Source organism: Miniopterus natalensis, chromosome 16 (assembly GCF_054644295.1).
Source record: "Miniopterus natalensis isolate mMinNat1 chromosome 16, mMinNat1.hap1, whole genome shotgun sequence".
NCBI lineage: Eukaryota > Metazoa > Chordata > Mammalia > Chiroptera > Miniopteridae > Miniopterus > Miniopterus natalensis.
In genome coordinates, this window is record NC_142096.1 from 31186979 (window position 1) to 31214442 (window position 27464).

The 27464-nt window shown below is 39.9% G+C and overlaps 1 protein-coding gene across 6 annotated transcripts in view; it reads left to right on the forward strand.

Annotated features, from left to right (window-relative positions):
- Window positions 1–27464, forward strand: part of PKIA (cAMP-dependent protein kinase inhibitor alpha) — a 59883-nt gene that overhangs the window by 26815 nt on the left and 5604 nt on the right. For 3 of the 6 annotated variants that reach the window (XM_087825457.1, XM_087825453.1, XM_087825456.1), the window contains exon 2: window positions 9533–9659. The gene's annotated coding sequence lies outside the window, so the exon portion shown is untranslated. Of the gene's footprint in view, window positions 1–9135; window positions 9389–9532; window positions 9660–14689; window positions 14748–21543; window positions 21682–27464 lie in introns of those variants that run through there. The other 3 variants (XM_087825454.1, XM_087825455.1, XM_087825458.1) reach the window with 3 other exon arrangements.

Here is a 27464-nt window from a genome sequence, read left to right on the forward strand (position 1 = left end):
GCAAAGCCCTGGAATTACATGCAAAATACTGTGAACAATTTATTTATTTTTAGCTGTCATCAGATCCTCAAACTCAATCACATTATCTAATATTGTATCTTAAATGAGGCAATGAATGCCTCTTCAACATCTAAACACTATTATAATTATTTCTCATTCTTACAGTGTCCCTGTAATATCTATTATGTCCAATTAACAGTAAGGGAACTGAGGCAAAGAGAAGTCCAAGTAAATGACAGGGATGGAATTCAAATCCCGGTTGGTTTTCGGTCTTGAGCTCCACTGATTTATACCCTGCACAGCCTCTCACTGAGGATAATCAGCGCATCTTCATTTATTTCCCTTACCCCAGTTGGGGACAAAGAACAGAGGTGCGTGATAGAAATGGAAAACCCTAAAGCAATACCTGAACTAGTACAGATTAGTTTTAACATAAATGATATAATAGTAAAGCTAGTCAGCAGCTATTGAATATTCATGTTGCACTGGGAGCTGAGTCAGAAGCACTCCACAGGCAGTCTTAAAGCTCACCCATACGCTCCCTACCCTAGGGTCACTGGGCGAAGGTGATCGAAATAACATGACCAGGCCCTAGCAGTGACCCTGGGCAAGTTTCCTGGGCTGACGGTTGACTTGTAACCGGGGCACTAGGGAGAGGAGGGATGGGCGCTGGGGAGACCGAGAGCTCTTCTCGCGGGGGGCGCCCTCCTGAAAGCATGTTCCGCTTGCAGCAGAGCCCTGCCCGGTGACCCTAACACTGGGGTGCCAAGGAAAACTGACTAGAGGCTGCCTGCCATTTGTAACAAAACCCCTGGTATCTATTCACACCCTTGTGTTTGAATGTGACTATTTTTTGGACTGTGGAAACGGCTGGCCCAGGTTTAGGGAGGTGGCGCTCATGGAGCGGTTATCCCACGTCCATGGATACTTTTCCCCCTTTTTGTGTGTGTTTTATGCTCTGGAGAAACAAACAGCAACACCAAAAATGTATTTCCTTTTATCGCTAGTTATTATTAATCTAGTCAAGAAAACCTAACTTGATATAGTTATGCCAAAATCTAAATAAAATCTTAACTCATTTCATTAGTTCTTCCTGTAAAACTGCTCACTCCTACCACAGATTTTATCACGTGGAGATTTTGGTAGCATTCTGGTATCAATGTGATAGCCTCAATCACCTCTGTTCTCTATTTAAATAAGAATCAGTCACACAGATCTTTCTGCGGGAGCATTATAATTAATCCTCACAGATCGTCTGTAATTCCGTGTGCTCTACTTTCGCGCACGTCTGGCATCATTTTGCCTTTCACCACCCATGTGCTGTGCTTGCAAACCTGTTGCTGAAATAAATGGCTGGTACACAAATCGCTTCCTGATCGCACACGGGCACCGCTGGCTCTGCGTTTTAAGTTATTAGCCCTTTAAGAGTCTGGGGACCTGCAGGCAAAACTGCTTCTTCCCTTTGGCACTTTCAGAAGAGGATATTTATAAATATGCATTACTGATAAAAGAAAACAACTTTATCTTTCTAAATCGATGTGACACTTTCTTTTAAATTAATCATAAGATGTAAATTAGACTGACTCTGGCTGCCTTTTTCCCCACCACAGCAAGTTTGAATAGCATTCTGTATAAAAAGGAAAGGTTTTCCCTATTGACATGTTAAGCCATTGCTGTCTTCTTATTTGAAAGTTAATTTTGATTATTATGTATTTTATATCTCACTGAAATCTGACAGAGCCAACAAAGCTCTCCCTGTGTGTCATGACGGATCTCACATTGAAATATCTTTTTTATTTTTAAATACGTTTTTGTTGACTTCAGAGAGAGGGAGAGGAAAAGAGAGGGAGACAGGGATAGAAACATCAATGATGAGAGAGTCATTAGTCGGCTGCCTCCTGCACGCCCCCTACTGGGGATGGAGCCTGCAACCTCTGCATGTGCCCTGACCGGGAATTGAACCAGTGACCTCTGAGTGCATGGGACAGTGCTCAACTGGGCCACGCCAGGCAAGGCTCATGTTGAAATATCTTAAACATACAAACAAAAATGACAAGTGATAAATATAATATTGACACTTGATTCATCAAGAATATGTTGCAAATGCAAGTGTACAGTGAAAGGCCAAGAATAATGTTTAACTGAATATTTCCTTCATATTTAGACCATTGGCTAAGAAATAGCGTGAAGGACATGAGAACAGTTTTCATCCATTTCACGGAAGCAGAGTATTTACAGATCACTTGACATTTACTAGGCATGTTCTTACAGCCTGGAAGGGCATAGCATTTACATGTGCCATTCAGTTTAACCACATCCTTGTGCAATAGTGTTATCCCTGTTTGCAGGTAGGAAACATGTTCAGAAAGATTAAGAATGTTACCCAATTCTGGTAAGCAGCAAAACCTAAAGGGATCTAATTCTGGAGCAAAGCTCTTTCTGCCACATCAGTGTGGGTCTTTCTCTCTTTGAGAATTGATTGACTCTCTGAGCCTTCTTCTAGAATAATGCTTAAAAAACACACAACATGAGGGCTGATACATCAGTCCAAGTCTCACTAAATGACTGCTGTGATTGGACTAGCTTCTGCTGGTAGATCTTTGTGAAATTGCTTTCCTCTGAGATAGCGTGCTTTCCTAAATTATACAAATCATAAAACTGTTTTGCTTCAAGTCTAAAGAAAAATGAAAGCTTATTTCACTACGCTTAGATGCCAATGTTGTCCTATATGTACTTGACACCCGCCAGGGTTCAAGCTAAGATGTGGCCACAAACTGTTCGTTATACTGTGACTTCTTTTGGATATTGTGGAGTAGACATAATTGAATAATTATAAAGAAAAAAAGATACACTGCTTCTTGGTCCTCAACATGATGCTGGCAGCCTACTCACTGCCCTACGTTAATTCTTTCTCATTTCTGCTGCCCCTTAGTGCAGACATGTTCTGTGGCCCTGGTTCACAATCTTCTCTACCCCAAGAGTATCTTACATGAACCCAGGCCTTCTCAAGCAGATGGCTTGTGCCAGGCAGTCTTTGGATCAGTTTTACATATATTTACATACTTTTGAACTTCACAAGAAGGGTCCTTGCAGGCAGTGGACATAATGGTTGAGAGAGTTGGTGCTGATGTCAGCTCTCCTGAGTCCAAATACTGTCTACACCCCTGACTAGCGGCATAACCTTGGAGAAATCACCTAAGCCCCTTAAAAGCATCAAATTTCTCATCTAGAAACTGGGATAATAAATGTACCAGCAGATAGGGTTAGTGTGTAAATTAATGTATTGCATGTTAAACATTAGCACAGTGCCTGACTCTTATTGGTAATAGCTGCTTATTATTAATTATTCACTTTGCATTCCCAGTCTCAGCTCAGTTCCTAACACTTAGTAGTTTTTCAGCAAATATTTACAGGATTGGACTAGCTCTGAAATTTAAGCAATGCGTCAATAGCAATTCAGTCACCCCTCCATCACTTGTCCCACAGAAAGGATTAGGCAGAAGAACCCACCTATTATATGCTCTTTTCTTACTCTAACCCTTCCTTCCAGCCCCCAGTAATAAAATAATACTCCTGAATCTCAACAGGTTTGAGAATTTTTCAAATCAATAATTTAAAAATAGTTTGGTTTCCCTAATCTAATATGTCCCAGGACCCCAGGGTCACCAAGCATATATTAATGCTGTCTACTTGAGACTAATGATGATAATTAGTGAACCAACTATTTATGAGCTCGTTGGGCTTTTTAAAATTTATTATCTGCACTTCATAGAGGCACAGCTATTTTGTTTTTATAGGAGATTCAACTTTCAAGATTATCTTTAAAAAGCACAGATCAGATCATATCCTTGGCCTGCTTCTAGCCTTTTTTATTTAATCCTGGCCTGTGCTTCTAGCCGTTAGAGGCAATCAGTCTAGATTGCAGATACTCAGCTATAAACCCCTAACAAGGCTCACAGGCGCCAAGGGCTCCGGCCACTTCCTACTTCTTTCACGGACCTTCATCCAAACTTCATCCTTTTCTGGGCTCGTGAGCCTTTCTCCAGCCTCCAGTTGCAACAGGCTTAGATTGTTGCCGTCTCACAGATTTGCACTTGCTGATTCTTCGACCTCGTTCATCCAATTTTCCTCTGATCAAAAAGACCTCAGTTAAAATACCATCAGTATTATCTTGACCAAAGAGACCCGCCTCCTCAGTGCCTCTCTGCACTGTGATCCAGTTGCATGTCAGTCACTCTGTGAAATCTGTTTACATGTTTACTGTCCCCCCTCCTCCAATACAAAATGTTCCATTGCTTTGTTACCTTACAGGGCATTAATTAAATTTTGCTCACTTAAGGCCGATGGGTAAGATGTTTCTTAACTTGCCTACTCTAAAGTTCCAGCATTAACTCAGCCAGGGGCATCACCAGTTACCGATCATGTGACCTTGGGGAAATGATACTTACCCTCTCAGTGCCTCAGTTTCCTCTTCTGCACTATGGGAATAATAATAAGGCTTATCTCACAGGCTTATGAGAATAAACTCATATATGTGAAACAGTGTCCTACAACAGTGTCTGGCGCGTGGTAAGCCTTATGGAGGTATTGACTGCTGCGATAGTATTGTTACTATGAGGCCGAAATGTTGAGAATAATCCTTCATGTAGTTGCATAAGCCACTGATGATAAATGACACTAACTGAATGTTTAGAAATCAGATTAAAGAAAGGGAGCCAGGAAAATATAGTCTGGTAGAAGATTCTGAGGGTGTAAAAGCATAGAAGCATAAAAACAAATCATTTTTTTCTTTGCTTTTTGCTTTCTTTTTAAAGAAGAGCCTAGAACCATGGTGACAAAAACTATCTATTGGATGCACTGATGTGGAGATTGCTGGTGACCTTCATCAGGAAAATTTCAGGGCAGTGGGCAAGGAAGTTGGGGTGAGAGAAGGCCAATGGAAGTAACTTACAGAACAAATGGGACCTGAAATGGAAACAATATATGAAGATAATTTTGAAAAGCTCAGCCGTGAAGTGGATAAAGGGGGAAACGGGGGGGCGTCTGTAATACTCTCAACAATAAAAAAAAAAGAAAATACGTAGGAGTAAGGGAGGGCTTCATGCTGTGCGTATACTTTTTAAGTAGGTGTTACCAGACTAGAATAAGCTTGAATTTTGATGGGAATAATTCATAAGGAATAGATGGGTTGTAGAGAATGCAGTGCTGTGAAGGACTTGAGAAGATGAGAGAAAATGAAACACTCTGTAGTGCGAAGGGCCTTTTACCTTGAAATCCTGTGATAAAGGGAATGCAATGATCAGTGCGGATGCTAATGAGTTAATGGATCCGACAGTGGGCTGTTTACCGACTTCTCTATTCTTAATATGAGGCAACTCATCAGCTGAGAGGTAGGAAGTAGAGAGGGGAATTTGAGGAGAGTGGGGAGGCTTTTTAAAAAAAGAGAATTAGAAGGCACTTAATGGTAAGTCAGAACAATATTTCCAGCCTAGAAAACTCATTTAAAGTTGGTAATTATTAATTTATTAGAATATCAATTTGCCCTGACACATGATTTTCCTCCAGCTACCTGGATATAAGTTACAAAAAGGCAGAAAAGAATGAGAGATGACGAATGAGAGAAAATACCATTAGTACTGTACTGTATATACAATATGCATGATGTTCCACCTCAATACTATATATATAAAAATTCAAAGAAATGGAACAAAGGTTTCAGTTCAATTGAGCAAAATCAAAAATTATATGTAATAGTATACGTTGGGAAAGTTCTTTGCAGTATACTTTGGTTTGATCTTTTGAAAAGTAATTTGGAAATCTCTGGTAAGATAAAAATGTTCATAGGCTTTTACACATTAATCCTAATTCTAGAAATTTACTCCAATAAATAATTTATATTTAGAAAATTATTATGTAAATAAAGGTGTTCATTGGCATGCCATTTCTAAACAAAATTGGAACCACCTTTAATAGTCAACAATACAAAAATGTTTTAGTAAAGTAAACTGTATCCAGTTAATATACACCCGCTGTTCTATTATAATTACAAGACTGTATAGCAAGAGAGTAATTCCGAGCAGAGAAGGAAGAAAGCTGACTTTGAAGACTGTTTACCTTCTGACAACCACTGTGTAAACATGTGGATACTTACTAAAAATTAAACCCAAATAAAATGTCAAAGCTCTGTGACAGTAATGGGAATTTTCTATTTGTTTCAAAATATTCTTTAGCATATTTTACTTTATAATTTTGCTTTTGAAGAGGATTAGTGGAGTTTTTTCAACCCCTTTTCTTAAGACTTTTTGATTATTACATTGTTATGTTTCATACTTTCAAATAAAGTCAGTGATCCCATCATCAGAGAGGATGAGACTTGACAGCTCATACTTCCAAGTTAAATATACGTAGGCCATATGCACTTGTAAGTTCTTCAGAAATATCATTTCAATCTGGGATCCAGGAGATCGAGGTTCAATTCCCAGCCAGGGGTGTGCAGGAGGCAGGCGATCGGTGACTCTCTCATCACTGATGTTTCTGTCTCCTCTCTCTCTCCCTCTCCCTTCCTCTCTCTGAAATCAATAAAGATAGATTTTTTAAAAAATCATTTCAAGACATTTTTCCTTTTGCTTAGCCTTTCCTAGGATGGAGATTAAGCAAACTACTAAAGTTGCTAGCCAGTCTCTTCCACTTTTCTTATTTTTATCCATTTAATGTGCCCTTCACAGTAATGAGAACAAATGAATCTGCAGATGCACCTGCCAATTTCTTCTGTCCCCCGTTACCCACAGTCTGAAATCGTGCTGGCATGAATGCTCCCAGCATTTTCAGAGCTCTTCAGTTATTGAATTCATCGTTGGTCCTCTATAATAACTAACTATCTTATGTAAATTTACAATTTGGGCTCAACTTCTGGAGGCCTTTTGCTTTCTTAGTTCCAGAGCAAGAGATCCTTAGTTCAGCCACATGATCAACAATTATTTGTGTAGTTTGGAGTTCCAAAATTATGGATTAATGGGTACCTGGCAATACTTGCCATTTCTCAGAAGTTCTATATTAAACTAATATTCATTCTCTCTCTCTCTCTCTCTCTCTCTCTCTCTCTCTCTCTCTCTCTCACACACACACACACACACACACACACACACACACAGTGATTAAGAGCACAGAGTCTGGCATTATGAAGTCTAAATTGCTAATTCCAGTTCTGCCATTTCTGGACCATTCCACTTTAGGCAAGTCACCTATTATCTCTGAGCCTTGCAATTTTCACCTGCAAAGGGGAGATTCCAATTCTATCAGACAGCCTATAATCACTAATGATTATAGAGGTCTTTTTTACAGTCAGGTATAAAGCCCACACTCAACATGTGGCTAGTATTTTTATTACTTTATGATGCTTTTAGGCCTTGGGTTTCCCCGAGTCTGGGAGTCCCCATAATGAAATGCAATTTCCAGTAAATTGAGTAACTCCTGTTACCAGGAAAGATTTTCACTGAGTCCATTCCTTCCAGATTCGTCCTCTGCCTTTTCTCTTTTCCTTATGTAATTGTTCGATAAAGATTCATTTAACAAATAATGAATAAGCGTACCGATGAATGACTTAATGCTACTTTTTGAGAAGGTAGAACAAACATGAGTCAGTGGAACAGATAAGTAAAGGATCCAAGATAAAAAAAAAAAAGGCCAACTGCCGTGTGTGCCCAGAGCCAGCCTAGGAAGAATTGCTGTTTAAAGAAACACAAAGAGAAGTGTGTTATATACCTTATTTTAATTATTTTTAAAAGTTAAACACAAAAATTCCATATTTGGCACCAATAAAGAATAATGAAGGATTAGAGCTGTATTGTAGACATTAAATAACACGCCTAAATCTATGGAACATTTCTGAGTTGGCCAGAGAAAAGTAAGATGGCAGTGAGCTTTGAGCAGTGGAGACAGAGAGGGACTGGCCTTCTGGACTTTCTGTTGGGCCTCCAAGTGAAGTGCGTGGTTATCCAGCTACACAGCTGCCTGTCATACGGCTGTTAGGCCACTGCTGGGTCTGATTTCCCCTGCGAAGGTCCGATTTTGCCGTGGGAGGGAATTGTGAAAGTAATGCACATGCCAGTGTCATTGGCAATCACAAGTGTCAACTCCAATTTAAACTGATGAACTTAATGAAATGATAGTATTATTTCCTTGTGAGGGTTTGGGAAAAGGTGGGTAGGGAACGTATAAAAGTGAAGCCTTGATAGGGCAGAATAACAATATATCATTTTGATAACATAAAAAGCATTAACTAAAGTTGTCATAGCATCTTGCATTAGTCTTTCCCTGTCCTTTAGACACTGCCTACAATCAATGTTTATAATAATCTCCGCGCTCTGAAGTGCAATCACGCCCGAGGTACACATTAGTCATATAAAAGATTAAACACTGAACGTAAATTCAGCACTTAAAGACAGTTTGCTCTGACTTATACGGTGGGTTCTTCCAAAAGGCTGATACCAAGAATTATTGCTTACTGAACTGAGGTTACAAATTCTTTTAGAGTTACTTCGTCTTTTCTTCAACATCAATATCAATATAGGTAAAGAATAGTTACATATTCACTAAGAAATACAGGCGCATAATCCCGAACAATTTATGGCCCCCTAACAATCCAGTGCTCCTTACAGAAGCCACCCCTGGTACAAGGACCAAGACAGAGCGCACAATGTGTCACTCCTCCTAGATCCTAATATGTTTAAACAGGTGGAAAGAGCATAATCTGGAAGAGAAAAATAAGGTATATGAGAATGGCCAATGGAGAAAAGGAAGGAGAGAGACGGCCACTTGTCTTCAATGAATGATGGTGTGGAATTTATGGGCAGATGGTCTGGAACAGGTGTGAGAATAATCTGAGGAGGCTGCCTGCTCCCTTAGTTACTCAGAAAACTGTGATGATTATTTTGGAAGCACAACCATAGACTTTATTGCTTCACTCACTGTAGCCTTTCCCTTTACCCTCATATCTATCTTTCTGAATCACTGACTGATCGGCAGTCAGCAGATTTATCCCCCCCCCCCCCCCCCGCGCCATCACACAAAGGCCCACTGCCCACACTCACGTCTGCGTGTGACAGTGCTTGAAAAGACAAATGCACAGTGCACGTACACAATGAAATGTCCTTCTTCACCTTCTCTATGTTTATTTTTATGATTAAGTTTAGTCAAATTAATAGTTTCCTGAAAATCTAGGCAAAAACTGAAGAAAGGAAGTACATTTTTAAAAAAGACTTAGAAGATTTGCCCTTTCTTTGCCCTCACTCTGTGTCTTAATGAACAAAGGGTAACTGGGCATTTTCTGAAGTCTTTGCTCGGCTGGAAGACCCCAGTGCCACCTGGACTCTTGTCATGTGTTCCCCTTGTGAGTATTCAGACTTATAAACTGTGAATTGCCCTTAAGTTATTATTATTTAGAAGACGTGCTCTTGAACGTTTACTTAAAGCTTTAAAAATTGAGATCTATATGTATAATTCATTTCCCGTTCTCCTTCTGTCTCCATTTCAGTTCCTGAGTTTCTGGGAAGGCCTGGTGTCCCCAACGGAGCTATTTCTAGTAGAAGTTTGAAGATCTGATCCAAGAAAAAAAAATCGAGCATAGCCAATGAATTAAGGACAAGAAGGTTTCCACACAGGTAGGAACAGTTAATTTCATAGATTCCACCACTGTAAATAAAGTGTGCTGAGGGCTGGACAAGACATGTCCACTTGGAAAAGATTGGATATATAACCTACCCTACAAGGAAGCTGCTCACAATTCCCTTGGAGGTGTGGTGTTTATCAGAGAATGCCTTAGAGGAAAAGGGTTACAATAACAGCATGAGGTTTTTTTCCATTTTTAGCTCATTGTTGCCAACCAAGCACACTTAGTGCTCTTGGTGCCTGTGGTTTAATCCCAGGAGTTTAGGTATGTGGAGAGCAGATTAACCCTTTTGGTGTTTTCTCCTAAGACAAGTCATTTTCATTGGTGTCCCCATGATTTAGCTGCTTATCAGAATTAAGGGCCATGATGGCCTCAAGGCTTCTAAGTGAGGAGCAGCCCAGTCAAGGGTGCTAGGAATTGGCTTGGTTCTTGGGGGGGCACATCGAGTCCTAGTGTCGGCACAGAAGGGAGCAGAACTGGGCTTGGGAAATCTCTTTGATTTGCCTATTAACGTCAAAACCACACTAACAATTTTATCTTCATTAGCAATTTGACATAAAAACTTAGGGCAAAGGGAACAATGAAGATGTCCCATCATATGGCGAGAAAATAAAAAGATGCCAGTGACATCAAAATCAGGGCTATCCACCTCATTCGCAGTTATATCCTTGGCCCCTAGTGGGGACTCAGTGTGAAGACACACGCTGGGCGACTGATGGATGACTAAGCAAACAGGTTAATATGGTAACAGGCATTCGGCCTTTTTCCTTCGTTTGCTTCTGCACTCTGAGGCCCCAGCGCTGTGACTGACACGTGCAACGTAAGCAGTAAAATTTGTTGAAAGAATAGATGAGTCCCCGTGATTCTAAGGGTGATAAAACCAACACGGAATCCATGTTTGCCGAGGCCCATGGCATGGCGGCCTGGACCTCAGACTACTGATACATGACAGAATTTATCGAGTTTTGGCCATTTACCACCACTCATCCCATTGCAGTTAGGCATAGTGCCTGCACTAGACATACTATCAAATGACTTGAATGCAGACAGAAAATCCACAATAAGCTCCTGTGCCGTCTTACTTGCAAAACACAATTTTTGGAGCATTTTTATGATGACAAAGTTAAGGGCAATTTCAAAATCACTAGCTGCTAAAATTATTTATGTTTTTCCATAGGTGGTAGGACAGCCATAGTGCTGCAGCTATCTCTCTGTGAGCTACTGTTACTATCTTCCGTATGCCCAAGAGGAACAAAATCCACTTTAGTAAAGAAAGGAATGTAAAATCCAGCGCACTGCAGCTTTCACAAAACCAGTTCTCTAGCTCGCTCGCTCTCTCATTTTCTATCAGAGGTTTTGGGTTTTTCCTAATGATGATTTTTGTTTTCTTCTGTTTTTTACTCTAGCAAATGTTTATGAATTTGGTGAAGTCCTCTGTATTAAAATAAAATCAGTAAGAGTCATAGGAATGAAAATAAGCTCACAGAGAAATTTATAAATTTCTCCCTGAATTGAAATTCGAGTAAACTGGCATGAAATTCAGAAGGGAAAAACAACTCCAAGGAATACGTAGGAGATCAAATCAGTTGCATGTTGGTTCTATAAGTGGCCTGTGATCAAACAGCAGGGTGGAGACTGACTATACGTATGTCCAGACAGACCTACAACCTTTAAAGAGGGTTCCATGCCAGGCAATCCAATAAGTAAATTAAAATAATTCCTGTTTTCAACGGTTTGTTAAATCAACACTTAGAAAAGTGAAAAACGTATATTTAACTCCAAGAGACCAGGGCAGTTGTTAGTTAAAGCAAATGTCTTGTCTTCGGGGCCCACACCTGGTTATAAATAGCAGTCAGGCTAGAGCAGCCCTGGGCACTGAACGGACTTCCCATATACAGCTTTTCTTCTCTAAAGGCTTTAAGAATGTTATCTTTTGTGAAAACTTGACCTTTATAAAGGGCATGAAAACACTAAGGTCAGCGACTCTCAGGCCCTGAAAAGATTTGAAATGTTTTCCTTCGTCTGGGAGCCCCCATTTTGGAGGCAGGAAAACTGAAGCCCAACCGAAGTGAAATATTTAGTGCCACATCGAGTGGCAAACCAGTAATAACGGTGCCCGCACCGCTGGCTTCGAGCCGCCCTGAGCGTGGCACATAGTAGGATGCAGCGACTGCTTCTCCCGGTGCACAGGCCACGTCCCCACGACCCCTCGCCCCCCGCGCTTCTCTATGAGGCAAGATAACCTGATTTGCAGGCTTCAGCCATAATTAAATTTTTAAAATTTTGCTTTTTGTAACTCATTCTGAAATGCTGTCTCTGTGTTAACAGTGTGTAGAGCTTGTTCCTTCCATCTCGAAATGCCTCTGCCTGCATTTATGATTTTTCCTGTTGACCTAGTGTATACCAGGGGGCACAGAAATACCTTCTAGTAGAGGAGAGAGGGTTGGGGACAACGAGGTGGGGTAAAGGGGACATAAAGGGAGATAGGGAGACGGAAGGGAACAGAAATTTGTTTGTTTGAAAACAATTAATAGCAAGTTAGGTAATGTTTGGCTGTACCTGATACAATTAGGCTTCCTGAACTTAAATTTCAGGTTAACTTCTTTTGTTTGCATCGCCACAGACTAGGAAGTAAACAAAGCAACAAGATTTTTGTGTTCCCATTTAGTATCGATATCCTCAAGACTTCTTCAAGACTATTTTTAAAATTTATTTTATTGTTGAGAGTATTACAGATGTCCCCCGTTCCCCTCCGGTTGTCCCCCTCTGTCCATCTTCCCCTCACCCCAGGCCTTCACCTGCCTATTGTCTGTGTCCATGGGCTCGTCATATACGCTTATAAGTTATTTGGTTAATCTTGTCCCACCCTCCTAAGACTATTTTTAATAAATAAAAAACACTTGTCTTTGCCCAGCCAACGTGGCTCAGTGATTGAGCACCGATCTATGAACCAGGAGGTCACAGTTGGATTCCTGGTCAGGGCACATGCCCGGTTTTGGGCTTGATCCCCAGTGGGGGGCTTGCAGGAAGCAGCCAATCAATGACTCTCTCTCATCATTGATGTTTCTTTCTCTCTCTCTCCTTCCCCTCTCTCTGAAATCAATAAAAACATATTTTTTTAAAAAAAGGCTTTCCTTTACATTATTTTCCCTCCTTGCTTTCACTCTAACAATTGGATAAATAGCATTTAAACTCAATAGTTATGGTAAACTCTGTCCCACCATTTTTAAGCACCAAGAATTGTGGGTGTATATGTGCATGTGTATATATATGCATATACACACACATTTGCTATCAACTAGTGTGCTTCCTTTGCAATCAATTAAATAAAATTCAAAAAATTAGTATTATAATCTAAACAAAAGTAAGTTATAGTGGGACCAGCCACTGTTGCAAGTCGCCCTAGGTGATTTACACATGCAGCAGGGCTGAAGGGCTCTCTTCAGGTGAAGCACTCAGATGGATGCACAGCTAAGCACGGCTCTAATTTCATATCTGAAACCTGTTTTATTTCGTTCTTTGGCAAGTGCCTGTCCTGTATGTTTATAGTCTTTGTTTTGCTATAACAATGTCAAAAGCTGGCATGCATTGATGAAGTGATATGCAAAGTGGAAGCCTAGAAAATAGAAGTGCATGAGGTCTTCTGATTAGCATTCAGGTTTGGTTGAGACAAATATGGGAATTAGATAAAGACATTAATAATTCATAGTGCTGAATTCTAGTCATGTTCATACAAGAGAAATCATAGTTGGTAGCACAAGGTAATGAATTCAAGAGTTCTTATTTGTTAAATATTTACTCCGTACCCTGCAATGTGCATAGAACCCTTTTCTGAAATTTGGAGCACAAACTAAAAAAATAGAAAATCTTCATACTCAAGTGTTTTTCACTGCAGTCAATGAAAAGTTTTTATTTGCAGATATTTTAATTTCTGAGTTCATTTTAACTTCTTAATCAGATAAGATGTTTTTTATTTGTTAAAACCAGTGTTCAGCACTTTAGTTTCTTGAATGCTAATAAAATATAGTCATAATGACACTTTCCAGTACTGATAATAGAGTTGTTAGTAGAGATGATCTATGATTTTGAAAATCTACAAAATGCCATGATGTTTTTCAGGTACTTTGTCTTCTGGACCAAAATGTACTTCTTAATCCCTCACTTTACAAAATTTTAAAAATTTTATTAATATAGTGATTTTACCACATCTTTTAATTCATATTTTAAGATACTTAGTGCAGTGGATTATCTCATTTTTAAGCTATTTGTTAATATATTCATTGTATATTATGCAAAAAATTAATATATATTTCTTAATGGCTAGATTAATACTTACTTCATTACTTAAATTTGTTTAATTCATACTGCTGTTCTTCAGTATCCCTTCCTCTCTAGAGCCTCTCCTACTGACCAAAAGCTTGCAAAGTCAGAAAATCCCATTCAAAGTGAATGCATGGAAAATGTTTTAAATAACATATAGTGATGGTAGAGAAGACCATTAAACTTTATGCTGAAGATCATCACATTAAAAAAGAGATTAATGAACAATTCCAACATTCAGACATATAATAAGGATGAAAGCCATTAATGATAATACTGAGCAAGGACATTTTCAGTAAAGGGAGATATTAAATACTGTATAGGAAACTAGTATCTGCAAAGCAGATAAATTGGCAATGATTATACATATATTTAAAATATGTTCAAACATAGTCATAGCAACTGTTTTTCTTTCTGGCTGCAAAGAGGCATATGGGAGTGTTTAAGGACTATTGCTTTTGGAATAGATATTTAGACACTATGCAGAAATTACTTGATTGCAGAAGAGCAGATGTTAGCATGTGTGGGAATGTGTGTGTTTAATTAATGCATTTTCACTCATTTAAAAAGGAAAAGGCAGCCATATTTACTTGAAACGTGGCATTGTGATGGTAAAGTGCCATTCTGAGACATTTGCTGCTGTTACTATACCTCTGGCAATCCCCTAAGAGTACCATCCTGTCATTCGCCCAAGTTAGAAATCTGGAAGCAATCCAAGGAGTCTCATCGGAAGGCCCTCTGCCTTCAGGCTCCACGCTCAGTAAGTCACGAATTCCTGGCTCTCCCACGCCTCTCCCACGCCTCTCCCACGCCTCTCCCACGCCTCTCCCACGCCTCTCCCACGCCTCTCCCACGCCTCTCCCACGCCTCTCCCACGGCACTCCCCAGCCCACACCTGCTCTCCCTCTCTCTGGGCTGCAGCCCCACACTGACATCACTTCTATTCCTTGTGAGCAGGGCCATCTTTAAACCTTCCTCAGTCCCAGGCAATGGCCCTTTTGGTAGCTTCACACTACATCTTCTTAAATGTATTAAAAGTACCCAAATCAAAGATTCAATATACTTTCTAGATAATTATATGAGAGCTGAGTGATACTGAAGTTGATGAGATATTCTAATATTAGTGATAAAATATTAGATAGTCATAGACCGTGTGGCTCAGTTGGTTGAGCATTGTCTTATGCACAGAAAGGTCACTGGTTCGATTCCGGGTCAGGGCACATGTCCCGGTTATGGGTTCAACAGGAGGCAACCAATCGATGTATGTCTCTCACATTGATCTTTCTCTCTCTCTCCCTCTCCTTTCCTCTCTCTAAAATCAATAAAAACATATTTTTAAAAATATTAATAAAACAGGTCTTTATCTCAGTTTTACAGATTTTTTTCACACTGTAGAATTATTTTCTCAGGTATCAAATAATTTTGTAACTCCCTCTCAAAAATGTGCTTTTCCTGTCATGAGGCAGCCCGGACAGTCAGGTGTCTGAGATGAAGGCCATCACCTAGATGTGGGAGCTGGAATGCAAAGTGTTTATGGAACAAGTATAGAAATCAAGGGAGAGCTGGTGCTGTCAATTAATATTATGTGTATCAGATCGTAGTATTGAAAAGCCAGATTCTGTCGGGATGTCAATAAAATATCACCTTACAAAGTAATGTCTCAAAAACACAAAATAAAGTTTAGTATGCTATAAAACAAATATTGAAAAGTGGCAACTGGTTTAATAAGTGGTTATATCAGTGCCTGGTTTTATGACTTAATGTTTCTAAATCTTCGTTATTTCATCTTTAAGAATGAGATGAGAATATCTGTCTGATAGAGTTGTTGAGAAATTGAAATTATTGTATATAACTGACATAAACTTCTTAGTGTCTTATCTGGCAAATATGTGATATTTTTGTTACTATTATTGATAATGCACTAGCAAGCAAAAGCTGCTTCATGATTCTTATGGTCATTGTTACAACTTGGAACAGGCCCCTCCTCTCCCCCCAAAAATACTATTCGGCTTGATGTGACTTTTCATTGTAATTTTAAAGACGGAAATGTCCATACTGAGTTATTTTGAGATGAAATGTGTCAATGTTCAAACATCCTTTTAAAAGCTAAATATTTATTTGACACAGAAAAAAGTCTTAGTTTAATGAAAACGTATATATATATTTTAACTGTATCTTTCCTCCTTGGGCTCATACAGAGCCAGAAAAGGAGAATATAAGACACGGAATTGGAAAGTACTGTGTTATATAACAAAGAACAGCTCCAGCCCCAGGCTCCTAATGCTTCTGTGATTCTTGATGTGAATAACCCCAGGTTCCCCGTCTGACATCAGCACTACCACTGACTGTGTAAGACACGGTCCAGCCGATTAACCTCTCTCTGCTTTAGTTTCTTCATCTGTAATGTACAAGTCATATCACTTGTCACTTGCCAGCCCTCGGTACTTCTTCAGCTAATTGACTGTCTCAGCAGGGATGCTGCAAAGAGTAGCCAATACATGATTTATAAACCCTTTGCAATAATAAATAAGTGATGTAAAAAGCCATAACAAGAGGACAGAACAAATCATTCCATGCAGTAATTTGCTACTTTAGTCATATATTTTGTAAAAAACTTAAAAAGAGGTAGCCCTTAATAAAGTGAAAATAGGAATAAATTACCTGGAATTCTAGAGTGCTTTAGGTTGGTCTTATTTTTTTAAATCATCTGTTAAAATTAAGAATATACAGATGAAAATGTGTATTAGTGGAAATGATTATAGTTCATCTCCTTCTATTAAAAGTCTTATGAGACAGGAAAATGGAACTGAGTAAGTATAAGGAAACCTACTTTCTCAGCCTTTTACTATTGACAATGGTATAACCTTGACAAATGTACTCATCAATAAGGATTTTTAGTAAGATATAAAAACAGATCTATGAAAAACTTTTTGTAGATGTAAGAACAGCACACAAAATCCTGTCCAAGCACTGTGAGGGCCTCAAAAATGCAGGAGCCAGATTTCAAGAAAAACATAATGTATCCCTATTAAAGTAACATGAAAATAATTCTTGCATGGTGGCAAATCAAATAAACGCTGTGCTAAAGTTATTATTATTATTATTATTAGGATAAATCGGAGAAGAATAGGTTTAGATAAGTGAGCAATTAGCCTGCAATTGCAACAGTCAAGAAAGATGACGAAGGTGATGACCAGAAAAGTCATGGAAATGAAGACTAAGCAAGGGTCGCACGCGGGGGGCTAGCGGGAGGGGTAGTGAAGGCCAGCCTGACTTCCACACAGGCGCCCAGAAACGGGGCGCCCTGCCTGCAGGGAGGCCTGCGAACAGTGCGGGGGGTGGGGGCACGAAATTCACTCTGAACTTACTCAGTGGGAGTGTCCAGGGACATCGACGGGGGAATAGCCAATAGGCAGTAAAAATTATCAAACTGTCAGCCCCAAATGTATAGACTTGGTAGTCACATATATACAAGTGGCACTTAAGGATATTGGGGTAAATGTGATCGCCAAACAGACCATAAAGAACAGAAAACAGAATAGAGAGTCTTTAAGAGGGAAGTGGAGAAATATGAGATTATGGGGGAACCCAAAGTACAGTATCTGCGGCAGCCAAGGGAGAAAAATATTTAAAGGAGAGAGGAGTAACAATGTGAAATGCTGTGTGCAATCGATATAGACGATTCATGTGATAGGCCTATTGAATTTTGTGATTAATGTGTAATAGTCTTTCCTCTCTTCGGGAAAACAATAACAGTAAATTGATAGCAATGAAAGTCAAATGGCAAAGGCATTAAAAGTAAAGCAACGTAGAGGAAGCAGAAGACAATCCGCATCCACCTCTATTCCTGTAAGTCTGGCAGTAAAAGAAAATAAAACAGGTGAGTGTATTAAAGAACCTACAGAGTTAAAAGGAGGAATTCTTTCACAGCAGGGAAATGGAAGCACTTTTATAGGCATTGGGGGAGCACCAGGCAGAACTGAAGACCAGTAACGGGCGAGAAGATGGAATCGAGCACTATCAGGCGTCACCGTTGGGCAAAAGGATCTTCAATAAAGAGGGGGGCAACTTTTGATGTGATGAGAGAGGAATTGAGGCCATTTATGTAGGATGACCTTGATCTCCTCCATAGTCAGTAGGCAAGATTTTCTGCAAAGAGTAAGTGAAATATAAATAAAACTGAACAAGGTGCAGGGATTGGGACGTACAGACTGGCAGCTGCAGAACAGCCGCAGGGACACACAGCGCAGCAGAGGGAATTCAGCCCCTCACATCGTAATAACTGTGCACGGTGCCAGGTGGGTGCTTAAAATACCGGGGGGGGGGGGCTCTGTAAAGTACATGGTTATCTAACCACTGTGCTGTTCATCTGAAACTGATACAGAAGAGCGAAAGCATGCTGTAGTGGAAAACACTTTTAAAAGACTGCAGCAGCACAGAACATAGAGATGTGCTGTTAGCTGCGGGAAGAGGTCGGCTGGAAACGAGCAAAGGGATTTGTGAGGAGCCTTCGGGCCGCCCGTTGTTGCCTAAGCAGACAGCGAAGAGACTTCCTCGAGGGGGACAGCCTGCGCCTCTGGCTTCGCAAAATTTATAGGCTTTGGTTTCTCATTCTAAAGGTTTGATTTGCTAAGCGTTCCGGAAAGGAAAAACAGGATTTGAATCTTGGCTAATGAAAGTTTCTGAGAAGTTAAGTAATGATAGAATTAACTAGGTAATGAGTTTACAGAACAATGTGAAAATGTGCCCGTGTCAAAAAAGGATGTGTGTGTGTGTGTGTGTGTGTAAGTGCCACAATTATCACACCAGAAACAAACTGATGAGTAGGAAGAAAACTGAGAGGAATCATTAGTATCAAATATTGGAACTTCTGTGAATGAGAACTTTTATTGCACAGTGACAATCAGGGAAGAGGTGAAGACCGTCCCCCAACTAAGGAGATGGGATATTCTCTCTAAAAGTATTTGTCAAAAACTTATTGTGAAAACCATTAAAAGACAGTCTATTTTTTCTCATATTGGGTATGTTTTATTCGAGCAATATTTTGTGATTAAAAACGGGCAATGCTTTGGGACTAGAATGAAAAAAACACAATTTGGCTTGACCTAGTCTAGTTCATAGATGTTGGCATATCTCTGTGATACAACTCAGTATGGGACATCACCTTTTTTAAGTGTGGTTTTGATAGGACAGGACCCAAACTCCTCTGAAGGGCAATACGGGCCCGTTATACCAGGTGGTGCTGGAGAGCGTGGTCTGGTGCAGGAACGGCGACTATGCCTTAGCAGGGGAGACTGCTGTGGACATTTCCAAAGGAACTCGCTGTGGTTGATTTTTTTCTCTGCTGCCATTCGCTCTGAAGTGTGGCTAGATGACACCAATTCAAGGGAAAAGGGAACTGAAGTAGCATCAAGTCCCAGAACCCTGCCCTGGTCATGAGGCTTAGTTTGAAGCCTTCTGATTTGTGAAATTAAGAAGCTGTTTTTGGAAATAAGCTACTAGATTGTTTTGTTATTTTTTTCTTTTATTTTTTAATCGGCACCTGGGGATATGTTTATTGATTTTAGAGAAAGAGGAAGGGAGGGATGGAGGGAAGGAGGGGGGGGAAGAGAGAGAAACCTCAATCGGTTGCCTCCCCTCCTCTCCCAACCGGGGATCAAACCCACAACCTAGGTTTGTGCCCTGAGAGAGAACTGAACCTGCAACCTTTTTAGTGTCTGGGATGATGCTCCAACCAACTGTGCCACCCAGCTGTGGCCAGATTGTTTTTAAGATTGAATCATACAAGTAATATCCTTATACAGCAAAAGAAAATAGAAAAAGATAATACTTAGCATGTAACTAGATCAGCTGATACTTCCAGAATATTCTAGGAATTCACATAACTTCTTTACAAAAGGGTTTCCTTCTCTAATCTACAGTGCTCATCAGATAGCTTCCTCTTATTGTGGGCATGGATGGTTCTCAAACTTTGGTCGCCAGATTCCTGCATGGAATCAGTCCTTCCCTGAGATACTTTCAATAGGTTCCCAAGTTCAAAATAATTTTTATAACAATCCTAATGCCATCTGCCTTGTTTGCTTGTCTGGCATTTGCACCACTGGTACCAAAGCATGTGGGCAAATGCTGGCACCTCAGCACTGGTCAAGTCAGTGGCACCAAACTCTACTCGCAACCCTGGTACTCTCCTCCTGGTATTAACTTCACACTCACAGTTCATACTTTTTAAGTGCAAGATCCACCTAAGAATAAATAATCATTCTGTCAAATCTTGACCTGTAAGTATGGCCCTTTTTAATATTCTGTGTGATGAGGCACTTGTGCCAGGTGCCACAGGGCACGGCTGTCTCAGGAAAGCGCTGGGACTGGCTCACTGAGGCAGAACGAGCACCCTTTTCCCTGCATCACCATTTTTACTTAAAAAAACAAATGACAGGCAAACTATGGTTTCTCAAATTTGGGTATTTGGCAGATTTTCTTGAAAATGAACAAAGTGACTTTGTCACTTCGAGGGATGCAAAATCCAACTGTATCTGCTACGGGTGATAAAATTTGAGCTTTCAGACAGAAATTACGATTTTGGAAAACTTATTATCTGTTCCCGGGAACTTGTCAGTTTCCCAATTCTGAAGGACTTTTTTGATGAGATAGGTGGCTACACTAACAAATGTAATATTGTATAATGAAATATGATAGAATTTGGAAATTTTATATAACCAGGGAAACCAATATTTACCACATGACCAATGCCTGACATTTTTAAAAATCTGCAAATAGGCAAAAGTTCCATTTAAAGTGTTGGTGTACAATAGATTTTAATAAAACAATCTGGAAAGCATAATAAGGTTTTAGATTCCACATGCAAAGTTTTTAAAAATCCACAATTATCCCAAAAGGCTATTACAATTCTCCTCACTTTTCCAACTAAAAAATCTGTGTGAGGCCAGATTTTCTTCACATACGTCAACTAAAACAACAGATTGAGACAGACTAATCGCAGAAGCAGATATGAGAAGCCAGATGTCTTTTATTAAGCCAGACATTTGCAAATTTAAGCCAGAGAATTGCAAAATTTAAAACAATGTCATTCTTGTAGCATTTTATTTTTGCTTTGGAAAATATATTTTGTTTCATTAAAAACATTTATGGAAACATTTAATGGTTCATTATATTTTTAAGTAATTAATATTTAATTTATTTCTATTTAGTTTTGGCAGATATAACCACAAAAACAGAAGCTCCCTGGAGTTAATAATTTTTGAGGATGTAATGAAAATCTGAGACCAAAACACTTCAGAAAAACGAATATAGACCAAGCTCTAAGCACATAGTGATTTACTCAAGGGCTTTTAATACTTCCCACAATTTCATAAAGTAACGATTAAGAAGTTAAATAACTGCTTTTGTGATAATGTGATGGGAAGAATTCTCCTCTTTTAAACTTAAGTTACATCATTCATATTAGAAAGAAAGAAGTCTCCAGTGCACACTGATGGCATTCTCTCCATTCTTTCTTCCAAGTCGGTGCCTCTCATTTCATGTGTCCCCATTTACAGGAGTAAAATTAGCATGTCATCCGGTCACCATTTGGCTCATGACTCAATGTCACTATAAAAATCATCTTAGCTTCGTGGGCCCAGCTTCTTCCAGGCTACGTCTATGTAGAACGCTTCGATTCCTGTAATATAGGAGACGTAAGTACATGCTTTTCCCAGCCTCCAGCAATCTAGCTAAATCTGTAAATTCTACTAGAGTGGAATCTTCGGGTTTATTTTCTCGAATAACTTGTGTATACGATACTTAATAAGGTAAAGGGCATAAACAACGAAAAGACCAGCACGAAGCATGAATCTCAGGGTAGAAAGCCATTACACAAAGGAGGAATATTTAGAATAGCAGGGTGCCGCTCCTCTTGTGAAAGAGAGAGAAAGGCAGGCTCTTTTCAGAAGGGGGAAGGAAAGAGCAAGCTTCTTTCTTAGTCATGGGTTTGACTAGATTTTTGGATATCAATACTTAGAGCTTTATGCTTTACATTTTAATCTACCTTGAAATAACACAGTACTTAATAAAGTATCCTTCCCCTCTCTAATCAGACTTTGAACATTAGTACAATCAGCTCTTTTGCAAAACTGGATACAAAAAAAATGGCATGTTATCTTGTTTATATCTAATACTCCCATTTTGTCACGTCTAGAAAATTCTAATTATAGCAACATAAACGAGGAAACTCTAGCGAAGACGCAAAGCCCACTTTTGGTAAAGTGTCCGGGTTTTATTTCAATTTGTTTATTCTTATCAAGCCAGGCTGTGTGCTAATTACTTCGCTATTAAGCCTCTACCAGTTGCTGACATTAGGATTTTTATGACTTTTGTCATTTTTTGGTGACTGTCAGGAAACGTCATTTGGCAACAATTTCCCCAGAATTTCTAAGCAAAACTCCAGGTCATTAAACAGTGGTGTATTTGGTGTAATTGAAGAGCTGTGTCTATATATTTAACTGGAAAAAAAAAAAACATAGCTGCCATGCATGTAAAAGAACTATTTTTTTAACACATAAATGGAATTCACTAAAAAAACTATAATCATGGAGAGAGAAAAAATATAGAGTTCGCAGCATCTATGTATTTTATTTAAAAATGTAATTGTGTTCTTCCTTTATTCTCATGTTTCTACACATGCTATTTGTCAGTTATTGTTCTTTTTACTGAAAAATCAGTCTACTGCCTGGGGGAAGAAAGTGCAATAAAAATTAAATACTACTCCTACAATAATGAATATTATTATTATGATCATTATAATAGCTACCATCATTGAATGCCCGGTACTTAGTTTCTATGTTCCCTTAAAGGTTTAAAATTAAAGTCTAGCAAATATATTTCCTAAGTGCCTAAGGGAAGGGATGTCTACAGGAATTAGCTCTTCTCCCAGTCGCAGTTATTACCTTTCACTCTATCCAGTTGAGTGGTTGAAGTTAAAGCAGCAAAAGTGGATTCCTTCTGGATAGCAATGATCCTTGTAAGGGCTTTTCCTATCTTTCACAAGAAACAAATATAACTGTCAACAAATGAAAACCAACATGACCTGGGTAAGTGATCAGGCATAGATATCAAGTGAGAGAAATGAGTAAAAAGATGCCCCAACGTAATGTATCCACGAGGCCCGTTCTATTGGTGTGTGGTGCCGTTGTCTTGTTTCGCTTTACTGAATCTGCAATGCTTATGCAAAACCCAGTGGAGATGCCTAGCCTTCAGTTTCCCTGATGTGTGAGAAGCCACCCCTTTGCATTAACATTAGTGAGGAACGGCAAGCCTTGGGATTAGATGAGTTACTCAAGTCAGGAAAGAAAGGAAGGTCAAGGATTGCCCCTTAATTCCCACGAAATGTGCCCTATTTCAACAGGTGACTGTGGGAAGAGAGATCTGTGTAGAATACAAATAGGATGGAACCAGGGTAGTAAAATACAGTGGAAGCTAAGAAAGTGCCAGCTAGTATTTTTATCAGCACCTCCTGACCATGTGCCAAACATTGTGTTAGCCTCTTAATTTTTTTATGTTGAAAATGTAATTTTAATAGATAATTCATCTTACTAGGAGCACAATAAAATTTATGAGATTAAAAGTAGGGGAAATTCAGATGGGCTACAAGATCCATTACCTTGCAACTGCATGACAAGGGCTCCAGCCTGTAGGTTAACGTTTACATACTTAGGACTGGCTACACTGATGACTTCAAAATAACAATAGCCAGGAACTAGGTATGGAGGGGGGTGGGAAAGAACAGTTTTGTGCGGGGGAGGGACTCTGTCAATGCAGAAAAAAATTACTGAATATCAAATTAAAGAATAAAAAGAGCTCCCACAGCAAATACATTAGTTTTTTGTATAACTAATGTTAATACAGGGATGAAAGTAAGAATTAGTAATTGAGGATTTGGTGCTCTTGAATGAAGCCTTTCTGATGACACTTTTGCAAGCTGGTGGCTTGAGATCTGCTCATCGGGTCTATATGGAAGACTCCTAAATGTCTCAGAAGACCCCAAATGATTATCACATTGGTGTTTCCTAGTAACACCCATCAGTGGTCACATGAAGTTTTCAGACAAGAATTAAGGTAAAAAGGGTCATAACCCAAATGCCTGTCAGGTGTGACACAACCTGGGAAAGTCCTACACAGTGTCAGTCACACTGCTGCTTTGCTGGGACGCTCATGTACGTGCCACAGTGTTAGCCTCTTTAGATCCATAATCCAAGTAAATCCTCATAGCCACCTTGACTACTAAGTCTATTCATCACTATTTATAGATGAAGAACTGAGTACAGAGAGATTAGACACAGCATACCGAGTTAATAGAAAGTCTAGATTCAAATACAGAGGTCTGATCCCATAATAAACGGGCCTCGATAACTTGCTGCATGTCCTAGGGGGAGTTGCAGCTAGGATGCAGCTGGCACCTCATGCACTGCAGAGAGCTCAGAGAGGATGGGCACTCTCAAGAAACGTTAACATGAAGCTGTTAATTAGCGTTAATGAAGATCATGGCAGTGATCTATAAGAAAGTAGTCTCCATAAAGCATACTATCAAAGCCAATGAAATACAAAAATTCTAAAGGTTTGTTCAAAAAAAGTGAAAATAAAAATAGCTGAACCCTTCTGAGAAGTTTAAGGAAGGAAAAAGATTAGTCAGTGCAGAGGAGTGGGGGTGGAGGAAAGGGTATTTGTGTGAATGGTTGGTTCAGTTTTTTAAAGAGGACTTGAACATGCTTATAAACTCAAGGGAGAAATCCAGAGGAGACAAAGGAATCAAATTATGGGAGGGGAAAAAATGGAGGGAGCAAGGTCCTACGTGAGGTGGTAGGAAGTAGAATCGGCAGCATGCCTCCGAAAGAAAAGTGAGTTCCTCTAGGAAACACTGGTGATCACAGGGAAATTTGCTGGAGAGAGGAAGAGATTTAAGAGAACTTGCAACAGTTGTCCTGTGTCTTCTCAGAAAAGGAAGACCCAAGTCATCTCTTAGGGCAGGTAGTGTCTGGTTGTGCGGACAGAAAAGGGCTTGGAATCCTCCCCATGAGAAAAGCATACGGAAGAGTCAACTAGAGGTGAACAAAGGAATTTCCCAACATCTCGGAGCGTATACTAATAATAGTGTCACGAATTTCTAGTTGAGCCAATTGGCACAATTTTGTGCCTTTTTCTGGTAACACTAGCCACCCGGTAATAAGATCAGAGGAAGGGAGCCGTGCTGTTTTCCCAGGTGAGGTGAAGGAAGGTCGACATCACAGTAGATCATGGGGACTTTTTTTTATAATCCTCACCTGAGGATATGTTTTTATTACTTTGTAGAGAGCGAGCAAGGGAGGAGAGAGAGAAACATCAATGTAAGAGAGAAACATCAATAGGTTGCCTCCCAAATGTACCCCAACAGGGGAGCGAACCCACCGCCTTTTGGTGTACCGGAGGACATTCCAACAACTGAGCCTCCTAGCCAAGGCCAGAGGGACTTCTTGATGCTAATTAGAAGCTACATGAAAGGGTGGGCAACTGATCCAGCCTGGACCTAGAGGAAACAAAAATAAAAAGGGTTAAAAGAATTAAAGATGTCCTGGCTGGTTTGGCTCAGTGGTTAGAGCATCAGCCTGTGGACTTGGTCCCCGGTTTGATTCCAGCCAAGGGCACGTACCTCGGTTGCAGGCTCAGCCCCAGCTGGGGCGAGTGCAGGAGGCAACCAATTGATGTGTCTCTCACATTGATGTTTCTCTCCCCTCCCCCCTTCCACTCTCTCTGAAAAGCAATGGAAAAAAAATCCTCAGGTAAGGATTAAAGAAAAAAAAGAAAGATGTGACCTGATTCATGACCTCACTTATATGTGGAATTTAATGAACACAAACTAATGAATAAAGTAGAACCAGAGGCATGGAAACATGGAAAAGATTGAGGACTCTCAGAGGGAAGGGGGGGGGGGAGATTAACCAAAGAACTTGTATGCATGTATGGGTAACCCATGGACACAGACAATGGTGCAGTGAAGGCCTGGGGAGGGGCAGGAACCGGGTGGTGGGGGGCAAGGGGAAAAAAGGGGGGACATCTGTAATACACTCAATAAAGATATTTTTAGAGAGAGTAAGAGGAAAATGAAAAGAATAAGTAGTTACAGCCAGAGAAGGGAATTTCCAAGTTCAAGATTTTAGAAGTGAGACAGTTTGACTGATCATTGCTTTTACGCCTTCCGGTGAAGGGTAACTAACGATCATGCCATCCAGCTGTCCCACTTCACTCATTAGACAATGAAGGGCCAGGAGGTCGAGTGATTTTCCAACAGTCACTCCGTGATCCGGTGGCACAACCAGGGCTAAACCCGGGATCTTCTGAGGAGCACTGTGAAACTTTAAATAAAATTATAACCACCATTATTAAGTCACATTCCCACAAAAAAGAATGGTGAGTCGAGGGAATGGAAACCGATGTCCTCCATAACACAGTCTCAGTGAAGCATGTAGTATACACATACTTCCTATTTCGAAATTTGTATTAGACTGTTCCTCCCTCTTTCCCGCTTCAGCTTCCTCTTCAAGAAGAGAATGTAAAAATCTTTCTGCAGCAGGTTGAATTAGCAGCTCCCTCCTTGTGCACTGGGGGAAGAACAGCCTCAGGGGCGAGCTGCCAACCTCAATTGCGGTTATTGTTTCGGCATCAGGTTATTTCAGAGTGACAGGGTGCGTGTCCATGACGTACGGGGTCTACTATTTTAGCTTCCTCCATACATCTAATGTTTTGTAAAGATTCCTTTCTCTTGATTAACGCTCTGACTTTTTAATCTTATAGTAAAATGTAGCTGGCACGTTTAGGAATGAGAGAAATTGTGCAGTCTTAAAGCTGTTTAAAGAAGTTAACCCAATAGATCATTTTTTCATCTTAGTATCCATCCCTGTTTTGACCTCCAAGGAAGGACATACATTTAAACATAGAAAAAGAAATTAAAGATTTGCATTTGGTGTACTTTAATACACATGTCTCATATTTTACTTTGAAAATATTTTTCTTTATTATGTCTTTAATGAAGGCTTTGTATCACTAGGCTTGTTCAGGAAAGTCTACTTTGACTCCTTTTGTAAATCTGAGATTTTATTTCAAAGCTTCAGTCAAGAAAGATTGTTATTCCTGTCAAGCAATGGCTTCTGAAAAGGGCCACGCGGGAGCTGTCCTCCTTCACTGGGGGCAGCATTTGATCCCTGACATTGTTTAGAATTGCTGGTGGGTGCTGATGATGAAAAGAAAACTGGATTTCAGTTTCATTATTGTTCTTAGACTTTCTGCAGACGAGGCACTTGCTTACTTCTTACCTCTAGTATGGACCACTTCCACCTACCTCCTCACCTTGGTATGCAACTGAACTCAAGTTCGCCTCTCTGGAGTTGAAGGCCGACTAAAATGCAATTAGAGAATTTTATGACCTCAACCAGGTGGCCACTGCCTATGGCAT